Raw genomic sequence first — 17,238 nt, 5'->3', positions numbered from 1 at the left:
TGTACAGTTATGTTCTCATTATGACCTTTAAGTGGTTCAACTGCAGCGCAAATTAGAGCCCAGCGCCCATGTTGTCAATGTCACACGTTTTGCCCGAGGCGCTCCACACACCTTAATTCAGGCATCATAAGATTCGGAAAACTAAGAAACAGGAAACTTTACCCACAAGAAATGAAAGACGGAAGTGCAAACTGGCATCTAATAATAGTGAAACCTAGTACCAGGTATGCCCGGCAAAGCCTGCCCTATTTATGTCATGCTATTGTGTCTGGGGAAAAGTGTATAATATTTCCTGAGCTAATGCCAGATGCTTGAGACTTTGCATAACTTTGTAATCTGTCTCTGTATATTAACGGTCTCTAAAACAGGGTGAACTTTTGGCAAGCAGTGCAGCTTGCTGAATACTAACAGTTTGTACTGTACACACAAGGGGTGCAGGAATTGCAGTTGCCTCCAGGACCTGGAGACATTTGGAGCCCAAATGGTCCCTTTGGCCCAGAAGATCAATACTATTAGACTCATTAGTGGCCTTGTTGGAGATTTTGCACCAGGGCCCACAAGCTTCAAGTTACACCACTGGTACACACTGTTAGGATTCACACTGTTGGGGCCATCATCTTGTCACTGCCAATAATTGCTTTCTTGCAGTCACTTGATGACATATCAAACAGGTTAGCAGAGCTGAATCCTAACAAAGTGTATATTATGCACTTTTAGGCTGCGGTCAGACGGCCGTATATTCTCTCATGCAAGAAAATCGGGCAGATAATGGTAATGACATGTGACATGCAGAAGTAGTGCTGTTGCTGTTGTAATGCATGGCCCCCCTGATGCCCATTCTGGTAAGGCATGGCTCCCCTGATCCCCATTGTGACATGCAGAAGTAGTGCTGTTGCAGAGTGTGAGATGCAGAAGTAGTGCTGTTGCTTTAAAAGCATTCAGCAACTATTAGGAGTAACACAAGCACAGGAGACAGGAAGTGTTGTGCTCCAGAAGCATCCAGCAACTAGAGGGGTTAACACAGTCACAGGAGAAGGCGAGTGTTTTAGCAGAGCCTCAGGGGGATTGTGGGGAACTTGTTTACTGTCTGGGGAAGAGAAAGGTGACTTATGATGTGTATCTTACAGAATTCAGGTCAGGAGGGGAGCTAAACAAAGGTAATAGTGTGGACTATTATTGGCCAGGAAGATAAGGACTGGAAGGAAGCCTGTCATAGAGATAATCTCCCTCATCACACCCTCCCCCCCTCCATCACCATGCAGGATAAACAATGCTGTGTACAATTGAGTCCTTGTGAAGGAAAAGCCTGTGGTTGTGTATGCATCAAAACTGTGTTGTACTGTGCTACAGGATAATAGTCTGTGTACTGCTGTGTTGCAAAGGAGACGGTACTGTTATTACTGGAGCCTGTTGCTCAAAGAGACATTTGCACTGCACTGGCCGTGCCTCATTAAATGTTACTGTTCTACCGTTTATGAGGACTCTTGTCAGATGTGTTTGGTCAGCAATTTAATCTATCCTGTGCCTGAAAGAAACTGCAGCCTATCGTCGCCCTGAGTAACGGTTCCCCCAGGATTCCAACGAATTCATGTAACCAGTTTCGCCGCTATCTGAACTTAGGCGGCATGCGTATAACAGACACTCGGCTCAAACTTTGTCAGAGTTTAGGTAAGCAAAAGAGGGACCATAAGCGTTTAAAAAACCCCAGAATAAAGCATAGTTAGAACACCATATGTTGACTAAAAAAGGTGAATACTTTATTGAATATTTAAAAAGACACATACGTATAAATGACGGGGTGTAAACAGACATAACATGGGCATATGAGGCAACAGAGGGTAGATGGAGACACAGCTGGTATCAAATTTACACTGGACCTATAATAGGTCACATAGTCCAACCCATACAATCCATTGATCACAACAAGAGTGTGCAGGAAAAGTTATATTAACATAAATCATACAACCTGTATCAGGTCAAATATAGACAGTCATCAAAAATATCTTGCAGCACATAGAAAATACAAGTATCACATGGATAAGGATAAATAAGACATACTTAGTGAAGGTAAAAGGATAACCAGCAGTGCCAGGGGAAGCCCCGACACGTGTTTCAGTACTTCCTCAGGGGGCAGAGGTGGGGTGTGTGTGGATACAGGGCCTCTTATATATATAAGCCCCATAGAGCGCAAGTGGATACTGACCAATGGCACCGCACAGCAGCGGACATTGGTGACAGCGGCGCGGTCTCAGGTGGCGTCCAGGAAGAGGGGAACTCCCCCCAATGACATCACATGTTCTGGGACGCCTCCCATCCGAGACCGCGTCACGGTCACATGACCGCGGCATCCAGCGCATGTGAACAGGGTCATCCCATAGATACCAGTCATGGACATGTAGAGAATAGGTATGGAGCAAAAAAAGAACTACTCCACAACAAAGGGGCAGGCAAATTATATTCATAATGTGACAGTGTCACTCCGCTCACAATGCACACACATATGATGCACAGCAGGTCACATTACAATGAATGTCCATAATATGAATAGGGGTCCATGTCCGCTTGTTTTCCTTAAAGGAGAAGGGTTCCATTCAAATCCAACTAGGTTGTCAACCAAAAAGCAGTCAGGTTCTCCTACAACTATTAATAGAGGTCCAAATATAGAAAGAGGCCGGGGGAATAGGTGAGCTAAAACAGGGATAAAAAATAACAAACACACCCTTAATAAAAGACAAACTGAAAGGAGGGATATGGGGCAGAAACACAGAGAGAAATCTATCAAATTTTGATAAATGATACTTAAAACAGTATGTACGGGAGGGGTCACCGGGAGGTCATAAACATCCAGGTAGGGCATTTATAGAGGTCATGCAATGGGCGATCATAACGAGAAGTCAAACAACTACACTTAACCTGATAGGTAAGTCCTATAGATAATCATATATCCAAAGATATGGGTCATACTCAGAGGGTACCCACGTCCAGAGAAGAGGAGGTGTGGAAGGATCAGGTGACCGCCACATGGTTAGAGGAAGGGGGAGAAACTCAATCGTTCATTCAGGCCCGCTGGTGACATAGTTCCCAGTCTATAGATCCAACGGCATTCTAATTTGGCCAATGCCTTCTTTGCATCACCTCCTCTTAGGCCCAAATGGACCTGATCAATGCCGCAGACCTGCAGACTCTTGGGATAGCAATGATGATATTGCTTAAAATGTCTTGGCAGGGTCCGAAGTGATGATATGTCCTCCACCTCCCCGGCCCCCAGAATATCCAACACATGCTTCCTGACGCGTCTCCTCAATTCCCTAGACTTGAGCCCCCGATAGATGAGCCCACGTCCACAGGTAGCATGATAAATGACCCCGACACTGCTCCAGGAAATGCATTGCCTGATATAAAACTCTCGTGCCATCCGCATTGTGAAATGTTTTAGTCCTGACTATATTTTTGCAAGAGAGGAAGGATCCACAAAGGTAGCAGCCCCATTTGGGGTTACCGATATTAAAGGGCAGAACACTCTGGCGCACATAATGACTGTGCACCAGAGTATCTCTGAGGCTCCTGCCCCTCCTCGCAGTCATAAGAGGACGATCAGGTAAAAACTCCCGGAGGCTTGGGTCAGTTTTTAGGACCTGCCAGTGCCTGTTAAGGATGCCCCTGATAGCGTGCCACTGATTGTTAAATGTGGATATAAATCTCACCACGGGTCGGCTTATAGGTCCTGGAGGTGGCTTAGATACAAGCAACTCTTGTCTGGAGGCTCGCTTCGCCCTCTGGTAACCCATCTTAATGCTACGATTGCTGTAGCCTCTCGAGACAAATCTCTCCCGCATGTCCACCGCACACACATTAAAATTCACATCATCAGAGCAAATGCGTCTAAGGCGTAAAAATTGTCCTGTGGGTACTGCGCTAATTGTAGATCTTGTGTGTGCGGATGAGGCGTGCAGGAGAGATTTGATCGAGGGCTCCTTCCTGAGTATGGTTGTGCCCACCCCACCATCCTCATGAATGGAAATCTTGATGTCCAAGAAGTCAATGCTTTGCAAATGATGTTTATAAGTGAGGTTGATGTTGTAGTCATTCACATTCAGGAAAGAGATAAACTCCTCCAGCTCGGGGACCGATCCATCCCAAATAATAAGAATGTCATCAATATAGCGGAGCCAGCACTGCACATGGGCAGCGGCCGGAGCCCCGCCACTGAAGACCTCCCTCTCCCAGTATCCGAGAAAGAGGTTTGGGTATGACGGGGCGCAGGCCGCGCCCATCGCAGTGCCCCTCCTCTATAGGGAGAATTGGTACCCGAACAGGAAGAAGTTATGCTTAAGTACATAACTTAAGCAACTTAAGTATGCTTAAGTTATGTCAGAGTTTAATCCGAGTGTCATCTTGGTGTGATCCTATTCTCTCGCATGACAAAATCAGAGCACATGTGCTGAGAGGATGGAGAACTTAATTTTGCTGGACTGCACTCAAATAACATTGTTTCACATGCAGCCATAGACTTGAATGGGTGCTCATGATGCAAATTGCGGAATCGGCATGAGAAAAAAATTGCATATCTGCATTGCCCCATAGAATAACATTGGGCCAAGTCCTATGAGATAAAACATCATATAGCACTTGGCAGTATTATATGCTCGTGTGAGTGAGCCCATAGTATTCGACAAACTGCACTGCTTGCTGAAAGATTTCCCAAATATGGAAAATCCCTTTAAGTGTACATATCATTTCTTCAATCTCTATTGCCATTGACATCAGACTATCTAGTTGACTATCCAACAATCATCAACAATTAATACATGGCAGACAGTTAAAGGGGTTGTCCAGGCTTGGGACACTATGTAACTGCGGAATCTTGACAGTAAGCAGTGCGCCATCTGTCACGATTTCCCGGTGTTTCTAGTACATGCGCGTGGTCATGTGGCCCATGCATGTGAATTGCATACTGCAGGCATGTGCCGACTAGACATGTTCCATTCAACTTTTCATTAGAAGTGAATTGAGAGAAGCCGGATGTGACTAGTCGGCACGTGATCACAAGTGTGCAAATCGCATACATATGATTACGAGAGCGCAAAAAACACTCAAAAACGCAATGAACCTAATAGGTGTAGAAACACTGCAGCATCAAAACCGCACCAAATATTCATATGCAAATTGTCTCTTCAGAGAGGAAGAGAACTAGAACTCTGGCGCCACCTATAGTAAGTAGCAATCCTAAAAGTCAATATCGACTCTCTAACGAGCCTTGTCACATGACTTAGGATAATAGCCAAAATCTCAATTTGCAGACACTGTGTTTCGGGGTACTGCCCCTCGTCAGTGCAAAGTGTGAGATATGGTTTGGCTAGGTGAGCGGCTTCTGACCGGTATCCAGGGTGTAACGTTTCTCCCTGCAGAGAGTGACATGTTAAGCATGTCAAAGTGAGGAGATTTTTAAGCTGCAATGCTCCTTTGGGAAATATGCAAATTGTCTCTTCAGAGAGGAAGAGAACTAGAACTCTGGTGCCACCTATAGGAAGTAGCAATCTCTAATGAGCCTTGTCACATGACTTAAGATAATAGCCAAAATCTCAATTTGCAGACACTGTGTTTCAGGGTACTGCCCCTAGTCAGTGCAAAGTGTGAGATATGGTTTGGCTGGGTGTAGACACCAATATAGGGAAGGATTCTCTACAGTTACAGTAGTAACATTATGAAATGCTCTACCCCATGAAGTAGCATTAGCAGATTTTGCCAAGATTCTAGATGCTTGTCTAACGGCAATAAGAATTGATATTATTATTTTTAGTATTTAAATTATATAATAATATATATAAATGATAATTATTAAATTAGAATTTTGGACAATTGATCCAAATAAGGTTGGGTTTGATGGCTCAATGTCTTTTTTTCCAACCTTTGTAACTATAAAGCTTTGATTTTCCAGGAATATCAACAGAGGAAGAGCAAAACAATAAAATTATGTTGCAATGTATCCTACAATTAATCTCCGGACGCACAAAAAGCTAATAATGAAAATGATCAATGTCCTTTGTCGTGGTAAAGTAAAATTGCTCAGTCACTTGGAGGAAGTAATAAAATATATATCTCTCACCACCAGTATCCAGGGACAACTGTGACCAAGCCAGCCACTCACCTGGAGCGTACTATGATGTTAAGCCGGGGTGGTTAACCCTAATGAGCATGTAGGAGATCACAGTAGACACTGTTTGCTCCTTATTATTGGCCATGTTCCATGCTATACTGTTACCTCATTCTGAATTGTTAGCATTGTTCTTCTTTTAGTTGGTTTATTGCTTGGTAAAGGTATTTTTGATCCATTCTCCACCCCATTTGAGGCAATATATGGACTCTTCCTAACCTGCCAGTAATGTCTGCTGTAGTCACCTGCTCCGGGTTTATACCAGATGCTCTGCAGTAACAGGTGAGTGATTGCTTATATAATGCATTTAATATTGTAATGTCTCAATATTTAGATTGCAACGCCAAGAATGAAACGTGGTGGAATTATAGAAATCGCAGGATGGATAGACAGGTGAATGATCTGCAAAGGATGAAAAAATTGAAGCAAAGTTTTCAAAACATCTCGATTTGTCCAGTATGGAGTATGAGCACCACGTGCGGAAATTCCCACACTTACAGCCTCTTCAGCCATCAATGAGGTTATTAATGATTGTCTGAGGAATCATCAAGATCCACTGCTGGCAGCTCATTTGTAACTGCCAACCAATAAAGGTACGGATGTGCAGGATGGGAGACAAGTCTGGAGACACTGCAGCCCATGGTAGCACGTTTAGGCCATGCCGGTTGCTCACAGTAGCACCAGCAACATGCAGCCTAGCATTCCTGTGTTGAAAAACTGGGACACTTTGGCGAAATGGTCCCACCACTGATTCCATCACCAAATAACTGGAATGAAGACTACAGTACATTATGCCACCCCACATTGGAACATCATTGGTTGCCATTTGCAAAGGAAGCTGCCAGCAGCAGATCTTGATCATTTTCCTGAGTGCATTCAGCGTGGAGAACAGACAACCATTAATAACCTCATTGATAGCAGCTGATGCTGTAAGTGCGGGGATTTCTACACGTGGTGCTCATACTCCATGCTGAATAAATTAAGATGATTTGAAAATTGTGTTGCCATTTTATCATTATTTCCAAATCCCTAACATGTCTACCCATCCTGTGATTTCCACAATTCCACAACTTTTCCTTCTTGGTTTTACACTCCTCAACATTGAAATTGTATTATATAACTATTTTCCTTTGTTCATTGAAACGCTAGAATTTATTTTCAGTTTTATACTTATTTCTATGCATCCTCAAATTGGGGCTATAGGGTTTGCTATTTTTGATGTCTTTTTGTCAGACATTAAGCACAATAGTCCTCTGTTTTCAATGAGCAATGTGTAATGCTTTATTTCACCTGTGGTGGCACTCCAGGGAAATTGAACACTTGCATCTAGGCTCTGCCACGTAAGCCAAGCCTTCATCTTTGCTGGCAGATGATGGCTGACTTAAACAACCATCATCTGCTTCTAACAGCCGCGGGTGAACCGGAGCCGTAGGGGGTGCGCTGTTCTCTGCGCCCATCGTAGCGTCTACGACGTGGTCACGGAGAGCCGATGGGTTACTATGATGGCCAGGGGTCTGCTGAAGACCCCTGTGCCTGTCATGACGGTACTCCTGTGGCGCCCCTGAGGGTTCGACCGCCACAGGGATGCTGCACTTCTCTAATGGAGTGTAGTGTTCCTCCTCTGAGGTAAGAACAGTGTGATGATCAGGACTCCACCTCCACATCCAACACCACATTTCTCCACCAGAGGTGGCTAGAATGCACTAGGTGCTGCCCTCCTGGTTACAGGGAGACTGGGGAACCAAGAGTTAGGGAAACCATTTAGTGGGCGAGGGTGGAGGACTCACATTTTAGTGACACTGTAAATTTCATATTTAATAAAAAGCCATCTTTGGTTTTGGGTCTTTGACTGTCTTTGACTGTCTTTGAACTGTCAATTACTGTGATCTCCCACCCTGAACGTGGATCCTGTGTGGGCCCGCATCGGATGGAGACACAGCCCTCGTACCCCGGCCTTGGAACGAGGGGCAGGTTGTAGACAAGGAATGTCTCAACCCGGTCAAGGACCACGACTAAGAAGGCCCGGAGCTTAGGAGTGTAGCTCCACCGCAAATGGATTCCAGGGAGGATGCAGACGGAGCGGTATACGCCACCTGTCCTCGCCAACCTGATATATTCAGAGGGAGTCCGGCTGCAAGAGGGGTACCGGCCCCCGACACCCGACCTTGCTACTCCACATCCTGGTCGGGAAAGTCCGGTAGGCCCTGAGGATCCCACCGGGTAACGGAAGGAGCGGAGCTGCCACCCGTACCCTTTTTCTGAGAGGAGTTCAGAGGGAGACCCGGCATATCTACACACAGACAGGAAAGGATATGGTCTGTAGTTCAGGAACACTCTGGTGCGGGGTCCTGATTGAACGCTGGACTTACTCGGAGGTTGTCAGACCCCCGTCACTGGTGACCGCAGAACTCCGCGAGGAGCAGGGAGTCGCCTTCCTTCCGCCATCTCTCATGTGAGTAAAGCCTTGGAAGTTCACCCCTATGGCCTCCGGACTCTTTATTCTGCGCTACACCGCACCACGCAGACTTTCTAGACTACAACCCCCCCCATCCGGTCTCTCTGCCCTGAGGCCCTGCTCCGCCTGTGGGGAGTAGTAACATCGCCGGCTGCCATAACACCAGGCCTCAGCGGACTGCAGCAGCGCTGATAGCCTTTACCAGGTGCCACAGGTGGCGTAGTTGTAACCAGCCACTCAACCCGGATAAGCCCATACCATCCTTTCTAATGTGACGGCCCTGGGCACGGAGCGGGTCCGGGCCACGGCTGCACCCCATCTCTACATCATAGGACCTGACTCCGAGTCCCCCATCTCCCAGGGTAAACAGGGGCTTCCGAGAAGAGAAGTCACACTCCTGTAAAAGCCAGCTTGTTGCTGGTGTATATAGGAGACCGTGATTTTTGCTATATTCAGCAATGCTGTGGCATTACAATATATAGCACAAGCAATCAGACGAGTTCCCTAAGGGGACAAACAAATACAGTGAAAAGTAAAAATAAAGTTCAGAAAAATATGAAATAAAATATAGAAGTTCAAATCACCCCCCCCTTAAAAATTAAGAAATAAAAAAATACACGTTTGGTATTGCTACATTCGTAAAAGTGCGATATATCAAGATATAAAATAAATTAATCCGATCGGTAAACGGCATAATGAGAAAACAAATCTAAACACTCAAATTAAGTTTTTTTTTTCCACTACAACAACAAAAAATGTAATAAGAAGCGATTAAAACATTGCATGTACCCCAAAATGGTATCAATAAAAACATTGTCTCTGGGCGCAAAAAACAAGCCCTGACACAGCTCCATATCACGAAAATGTAAAACATTACAGCTCTTGGAAAATAGCAAAGCAAGCAATTTTTTTTTACAAATTTCTGAATTTTTTTTCTCCACTTATATAAAACAAAAACCAAACAATGCATGTTTTTATCTCTGTAATCGTACTGACCTGGAGGATCATATTGGCAGGTAATTTTTACTGTAAAATAAATGCTGGAAATAAAAAAAGAGAAAACAATTGCAGAATTGTGCTTTACTTGCTATTTCGCCATGACAAAGGGTATAGGCGAGTCATGCGTGTTAACCCCCCATCTAAACATACTCTTCTCCTTAATAAACACTCAACACCAGGGTGGATTTTAATGGCCACAGCAGCCTTTATTATAACATTACAACAAGTATAACAATTTAAACTAGGTGGATGGTCCTCGAAGCCCTTAACCCGTGACAGGCAGTATGCAAATAACCAACTGCTCAGGCTGAATATTTTACCTCTAGCCGTTAAGCGCCAACCTGGCATTCTTAACGTGGACCACCACCAACGAGCCCTTCCACCCCCTTAAACACAGGGGTTCCACTAACTGCCGCCACTTACAAGATTCCACTTGGGGGGCCCACCGATCCGCCACTAACCACGTCCACCAACTTCGAGGACACTCCCCTCCTTTTGCCACACTGCTGCAACAATAATATACTTAATTAAGCTTTGTAACATAATACGCAAATAAATAATGGCTTACGAGTACCCCTCTTTTTTTTTTTTAATGCATATAAATGACTCGCCCCCTGGGCCGCGTGGGGAACCCGGAACCGGGCCTCTGGTGGGATGCTGGGGGTGGTAGTCTCAGTGTGGCGGCGACCCAGTCCGTGGCTCAGGGTGGTCAAACCAGTGGCAGTCTTAGTGTAATAACAAATGTCCGACTACGCCACCTGTGGATTGCGGTCAGTGGGGACCGCCGCTGCGCTGCAGACCGCTGAGGCTGATGTTGTAAGCGCAGCCAAGTATGGGATAACTCCCCACGGGAGAAGTATTGCCTCAGGGCAGCTAGTATGGATGATGGGAGTGATGGTGTGAGCATCCCAGTACTAATGGTGCTGGTGCGGCGATGAAACACAGAGACGTGTGGTGCAGTTCAGGGTCTTTACTGATGGTATAAAGCAGACCCTCCCGGGAGTACTGGTTAGCAGTAGAGGCCTGGTCAGTCTGTGAGCAAGCAGGATCTCCCCTGGCCAGGCGGAGTTGTAGGCCTCCCCGTCTATCTGCACTCTTTCCTGGCTACCTTGCTGTAAGCGGTTACAAGTAGCCCACGTCCCTGAGTATACCGTGTGGTGCTCACCCGTATGGCTGGTGACTTGGGGCCTTCTGTTAGCCTCCGCTCCTGGATGGCGGCGCTGGTCCCTTCCTTGTGACTGAGCCTCCGGGCTTCTATGGCCAGAGGACCTGGAATCCCCTGCCGGCTGGTTTCTGCTGCTGGGTGTATATCAGTCCCCACAGCCTCGGACTCCGGTGTCCGGTTGTAGTATCCTCAGCCAGGGCGAGCTCTGCTCAGCTCCAGCCCCTGGTCTTCAGCTCCTGTTCCTACAGAGCTCCTGCTGTATCTTTCCCTCTCCAAGCTCTAACTGACCTAATCCCGCCCCAGACCCAGTTTATAAGGGCAGATTCCTCCCCTCCCAGGTCTGGGCGGGCAGTGTTGCATGCTTAGGGCTCCTGACCAGAGAAACCTCCCACTTGCTCTCAGACATAATATTTCTATTACTGTGGCAACCAGACCCCTGGGGTGCCACATTCCCCCCTAGTAAATTTTAGTACTCCGGGACTAAACACATTTTTAAAGAAACATAAATACAAGGGTATAAACGATAATACAATAACATATTTACAAGAAGCTTTAGTTCTTTAAAGGTCACGGCGTGTCCGCAACCGGGTGTCCATATCACCCAAGGTGAAGTTTTAAGCGAAGTAGGGGACCTATCCAAAGCAAACCCCTTGCGTTGGCCTTGGGCGTGGCTGCAAGGCTGAAGCTAGCTACTTTGGGCCGCAAGGAGGCCACGCCAGACAGGTTTTCTCTTCCGCGGCCGTCTTCGCAAGAGGCACAATGTGCAACTATCTACAAAACTGTTCCGGTTATCCAGCGTCCATAACCTGTTAGTCCAAATAAATCTGCAGGGTAACTGAGAAACATAATTAATAACAGGCAACAACAAAAACCATCAACATTTCTCAATAAACAGGTAAATTTACAGCGCATTACTTTATATTTTCCAGCGAGCGGGCATCTGACCTCTAGTGACTCTAGTGGACCTACGGAGCTCACTAACTGGTTCTGCACTACAGGGTGTAGGGCATGTAGCATGTAGGATGGGCAGCTGTCTGCGAACTCTTTGGCTCACTAGGGGCACGGCAGGCTCACTACTAGCAGAGGGTTGATTCTCCTGGTCTGCTGGTATGGATTCTTCTGCCTCCTGGGCCGGCTGCTCTTCCAGCTCTACCTGATCTTCTGTAGGAACTTGAGAGGCTGGCTGGAGAAAGGTGAGGACGGGCACCACGATAGCGTTGTTTACTTGTGTCCAGGACCGGGGAAAGTCTCCGAGTACGGTGCTGATCATTTCCTCCTTTTCCTCTACGGGTTGAGGGTCTTCCTGATCTTCATCCGTGCTTTGCAACTTCTCGGGCCACTTTTTCAGGTGGTCTCTGGAGACAGTGGCTGTGGTCTCTCCTCCATCCTTGCTGATGACGTACACATTTGGATTATTGTGGCTTGAGGGCAGTACGGTGTACGGGTCCTTTTCTCACTGGTCGTCCAACTTATGGAGCCGCCTTTTTCTTTTCAAGACCTGCTCTCCAGGTACCAGGGGAACAGCGGGAGCATGTTGGTTATAAGTCCTCTCCTGCCTTTCTCTTGATTGACAGAGACTTCGCTCGACGCTCTCCTGTACTTTCCGGTACTGCTGCTGCCGTTCTGTATCCCAGTCTGCCTCTGGCGAGGTGTCCTCAGGTGTCAGGACTCCCATATCCAGGTTAATAGGCAGCTTACCAGGTCTTGCTCTCATTAGGTAAGCCGGGGTACAGTTGGTGGAACCTACCGGGATGTGGTTGTACAGGTCCACCAGATCGGGCAGTTTCTCAGGCCACAGACTGCGTTCTTCCAGGGGCAATGTTTTTAGCAGATCTATCACCACCTGGTTCATCTTTTCGCAGAGTCCGTTGGTCTGCAGGTGATAGGACTTTGTTCTTATCTTCTTGCAGCCATACAGGTTGCAGAGCTCCTGGAAGACCTCTGCTTCGAAGGCTGGTCCTTGGTCTGTCAACACTTGCTCCGTGTACCCTTGTGGACGGCAGAAGTGCTGCTGGAAGGCTCTAGCTGCTGTTTGAGCCGTTAAGTTCTTGACGGGAACCACCACCAGGAACCGGGAGTAGTGATCTACGATTGTGAGGGCGTAGACATACCCAGATCTGCTCGGAGCCAGTTTCACATGGTCCAGGGCTACCAGTTCCAGTGGCTGTCTGGTGATGATGGGCTGCAGGGGAGTCTTCTGGCTGGCACGGTCCTTTCTTCTTAGGTTGCATGGGCCACAGTCTCTGCACCACCTCTCGATGGCTCCTCTCATGCCTACCCAGTAGAACCGTTCACGCAACAAGTACTCCAGCTTCTTCCATCCAAATTGTCCTGCTCCGTTGTGGTATGCCTCCAGAACCATAGCCGCGTCTCGTCTTGGGACCACTACCTGCCAGGTCAACTCATGTGTTCGAGAGTTAACCGTTCTTCGGCACAGCTTCTCCCTGTAGAGGAACAGTTTACTTTTCTCCTTCCACAGTTGCTTGGTCTCCTCCGGAGCGTCTGGGTCAAGACTGGCATCGGCCTGTGTCAGCATTTCCTTCACCAGACGGACTGCGGGATCACTGTCTTGCGTTTCCGCCCAGCTGTAGTGGGGCAAGGGATTGAACGTCACAGAGCGCCTGTCCTTCACACGGTGGGAATACAGGGTAATCCCATGACGGTGGAACGCAGGGAGCTTGACTTCTTCCAGATCTTCTGGATCTTCCCCTACGTCCGGTAAGTTTGGCATTCTAGACAGGGCATCCGCGTTGGCATTTGAGCGTCCCGCCCGGTATTTGATGGTGAATTCATAGTTGGACAGGCGGGCCATCCATCTCTGCTCCAGGGCACCGAGCCTTGCAGTGTCCAGGTGTGTCAACGGGTTGTTATCCGTGTACATGGTGAACTTGGAAGAGGCAAGGTAATGCTTGAAATGTTCGGTCACTGCCCACACCACTGCTAGGAACTCCAGCTTGAATGAGCTATAATTCTCAGGGTTCCTCTCCGTGGGCCGTAGCTTTCGGCTGGCGTAAGCGATTACCCGTTCTTTCCCCTGCTGGATCTGGGACAGTACGGCTCCTAGCCCGATGTTGCTTGCGTCCGTGTGGAGGATAAAGGGCTGGCTGTAGTCAGGATATGCCAGGATTTCATCCCCCGTGAGGGCCATCTTCAGCTGGCAGAAGGACTCCTCTTCCAGCTTTTCCCACCTGAAGGGCGGCTTCTGGTTTTTGGCTTTCCGAGATTGACCTATCAGGAGGTCCTGCATAGGGGCTGCCATTTTGGTGAAACCGGGAATGAATCTTCGGTAGTAGCCTACCAACCCGAGGAACTGCCGCACTTCCTTTATGCTGGAGGGTCTTGGCCAGTCTTTAATCACGGTGATCTTATTGGGGTCGGGAGCCACTCCGTCAGCACCCACCACGTGTCCCAGGTATTGCACCTTTGGTTTCAGGAGGTGACACTTGGAGGGTTTCACCTTTAGGCCGTAGCTTTCCAGGGCGTCAAACACTTCTGCCAGGTGTTTCAGGTGGTCCTCGTAAGTCTTGGAATAAACAAAGACATCGTCCAGGTATAACAGGACCGTCTCGAAATTCCGGTGTCCCAGACAGCATTCCATCAACCGTTGGAAGGTTCCTGGTGCGTTGCAGAGCCCGAACGGCATACAGTTAAATTCGCTGAGACCCATCGGGGTGGTGAATGCGGTCTTCTCCCGGTCCGCCTCTGCTACAGGAACCTGCCAGTACCCGCTAGTGAGGTCCAAAGTAGAGAAGAAGTTATCAGATTTTAATGCAGCTAAGGACTCTTCTATCCTTGGTAACGGGTACGCATCTTTGTGTGATACGGTTGACCTTCCTGTAGTCTACACACATTCTCATGGTGTTGCCTTTCTTTTTCACTAAGACTAGTGGAGCTGCCCAGGGGCTACAGCTGTCCCTAATTACCCCAGCCTCCTTCATGTCCTTTAACATCCCCTTGGCGTGCTGATAGTGTGCAGGGGGTACGGGTCGGTATCTCTCCTTTATGGGAGGATGGTCTCCCGTGGGGATGTGATGTTCTACCCCCTTTACTCGCCCGAAGTCTAGCGGGTGTTTACTAAACACTCTCTCGTACTCTTGAACCACCCGATAGACTCCCTGGTTTTGGTGTGAGGGAGTGGAGTCAGTACCCAAATGCAGTTGCTGACACCAGTCCTCCATTGGTTTCTTAGAGCCGTTACCTTCCTCTGGTTGAGATGGAGGCAAGGGTTCCACGGCCTGTACAGAGTTCTGGTTGATGGTGAACAATTTGGCTAGCGTGGCATACCGGGGCAGGTATACTTCTCTCTCCCCGATATTTATGATGCGGACGGGCACCCTCCCATGGCGTACATCGACTACCCCCCGTGCTGTCAAAATGGTGGGCCTACTGTCTGAGTAGACGGGTTCTACCATTGCTTGGTAGTCTCTACCTCTTAGACCAATAGCTGCCCGGCACCAAATCATCATCTCACTTTTCGGGGGTATGGCAATAGGGAACGGGTCACACATTCTCACGCTACCAATCTCACCACCAGATAGTTCCACCTGTTGCCATTTCATCAGTGCCCGGATCTCTTTTTGGAGGACACGCTGCTGGCTGGAACTGGCGTTCTTGGCAACCTGTTGCAAAATAAGAATCACCTCTGCAAGACAGTTTTCGATTACGTTAGTACCTAGGGTTATTTTTGGGTGACTCTCGCGACGGTCAATGTCCACAATGATCAGTCCTTGTGCCGGCAGTTCAACCTTACCGACCTTGATGGTCACCTCTTTAAATCCTATCTGTGGCACGGGCTGACCATTGCTGGCGATAATGCTCAGGTCGTCATCTGGGTAGCGGGTTATGTCCGAGTCATTCCAGTACCGCTTGAAGAGCACGTACGGGATGGTAGTCACCTATGACCCAGTGTCTAGTAGGGCACTCATAGGAATGCCATCCAGTACCACAGGCAAGACCGGACGTCCCCCTACGTATTTGTCACGCCAGCTCGATGGGCCTGATGATCTTATGCCTGGGGGTTGGCCCTCTACCCCAGGTTGTGCCCGTTTAAATGACAGTACCTTGCCATATGTCCGGGTTGATTGCAGCGGCGGCAGATGGGTCGTCCGTCCTCGTTGTATCTGTCGCTGGGTCTTCCTCTGGCCGGTGGGGTCCTCCTCAGTCGGCGCCACGGGACGTCCTCCGGTCCGGATGCCAGCTGGATCTTTCCTGGAGAAGAGACCTGTAAAGACTGCACAGTTCTGGTTAGCGCGGCAACGCTCTTAGTCAGCTCTTGGACCTGATGGTGCAGGTCTGTAGCCGGGTTATTGTTCAAAGCCTGTGCATCAGCTCCCACAGGCCCTGCAGACAAGGGCGCCGCGTCCTGGTGATAAATGATAGCAGGGCGCTTGTGGGTCACAGCGCCACCTGGTGCCGGTTCACGGAGCAACCGGATGTCTCTGTCCTTGAACTATGCAAAGTCCAGGTCAGGGTCCTGTAAGGCCATTGCCCGCAACTGGGTTTGGTGGGCATTGCACAGTAGACCCTCAATAAATTGTTTGTCAACAGCTTGTCTTCATTTCCCACGCTGTCAGGGTCTGCCTGCTTAATGGCTCTCAGGGCCTCTTGTAGGTTTAGAGCCTAGTCTCTTATACTTTCATGTGCCCGTTGTTTGCACCCGTAAAATCTGAGTTTTATTTCGGCTGAGGTTCGGGTATCAAATGTGTCTTTCAGCCGGGCTAGTATTTCTCTGACAGTCCTCTTCTTCCCAGGTGACCAGGACTTTACCTCCCTTTGGGCTGCCCCGATTAACTGGGCCACCAGGATGCTTACTTTTTGCTCTTCCGTGAGGGGGTATACCTGGAAGAGGCTATCCAATCTTTCCCTAAAGTCACTTAGGGTATGTGACTCCCCTGAGTACTGGGGTAGCCAGGTTGCCCCCGGGATATAGGGCATGGTGAATGGCATGACCGCTGCAGCGGTTGCGCTGGCGGCCGGTGTGGCAGTGGAGCTCCCCTCGGTATCCGACATCCTTCTACCCCCCTAGTGGACCGTGGCCTACCTTGCGATGCTCTTCTTCCGTAGGCCGCGGCTCCGCAGTCAATCATCTGGGTAGAGGACCTGGCGTCGCTCTCCGATGACGTCAGCGTCGCTCTTCCTCCCTTCCAGGACCTTGCGCAGCGTCGGTGCGTGGGGCGGAGCTTCGGCTCTCGCGCGCTTTCGGCGTCCACGTCCCTCTTCTTCCCGTGCGGCATCCAAAAGATGGCGTCCGATGGCGGGAAGCGGCTGCGGATGGCGGGAAGACGGCAGAAGATGGCGGGAAATGACCCAAGATGGCGTCCGATGGCGGGAAACGACTCCGGACGGCGGGAAACTTCGCCACAGGTAAGTACAAAAGTCTTTTTCAGGCATGCAGTACCCGGTGGTTGCGGGCACGAAATCCTGCCGACTACGCCAAAGTTGACTCGCCCCCTGGGCCACGTGGGG

The 17,238-nt window shown here is 48.7% G+C and overlaps 1 protein-coding gene across 2 annotated transcripts in view; it reads left to right on the top strand.

Annotated features, from left to right (window-relative positions):
* The first annotated feature begins 6,349 nt into the window (after positions 1–6,349).
* Positions 6,350–17,238, top strand: part of LOC141174663 (serine/threonine-protein kinase Nek11-like) — a 490,513-nt gene continuing 479,624 nt past the window's right edge. For both annotated transcript variants that reach the window (XM_073659587.1, XM_073659586.1), the window contains exon 1: positions 6,350–6,436. The gene's annotated coding sequence lies outside the window, so the exon portion shown is untranslated. The remainder of the gene's footprint in view (positions 6,437–17,238) is intronic.

This window comes from Phyllobates terribilis, unplaced genomic scaffold, assembly GCF_046119375.1.
Source record: "Phyllobates terribilis strain yellow unplaced genomic scaffold, ASM4611937v1 Scaffold_13__5_contigs__length_258822181, whole genome shotgun sequence".
Classification (NCBI taxonomy): Eukaryota; Metazoa; Chordata; class Amphibia; order Anura; family Dendrobatidae; genus Phyllobates; species Phyllobates terribilis.
Note: the sequence above shows the minus strand (reverse complement) of the source record. Positions and strands in the feature narration are given on the sequence as shown.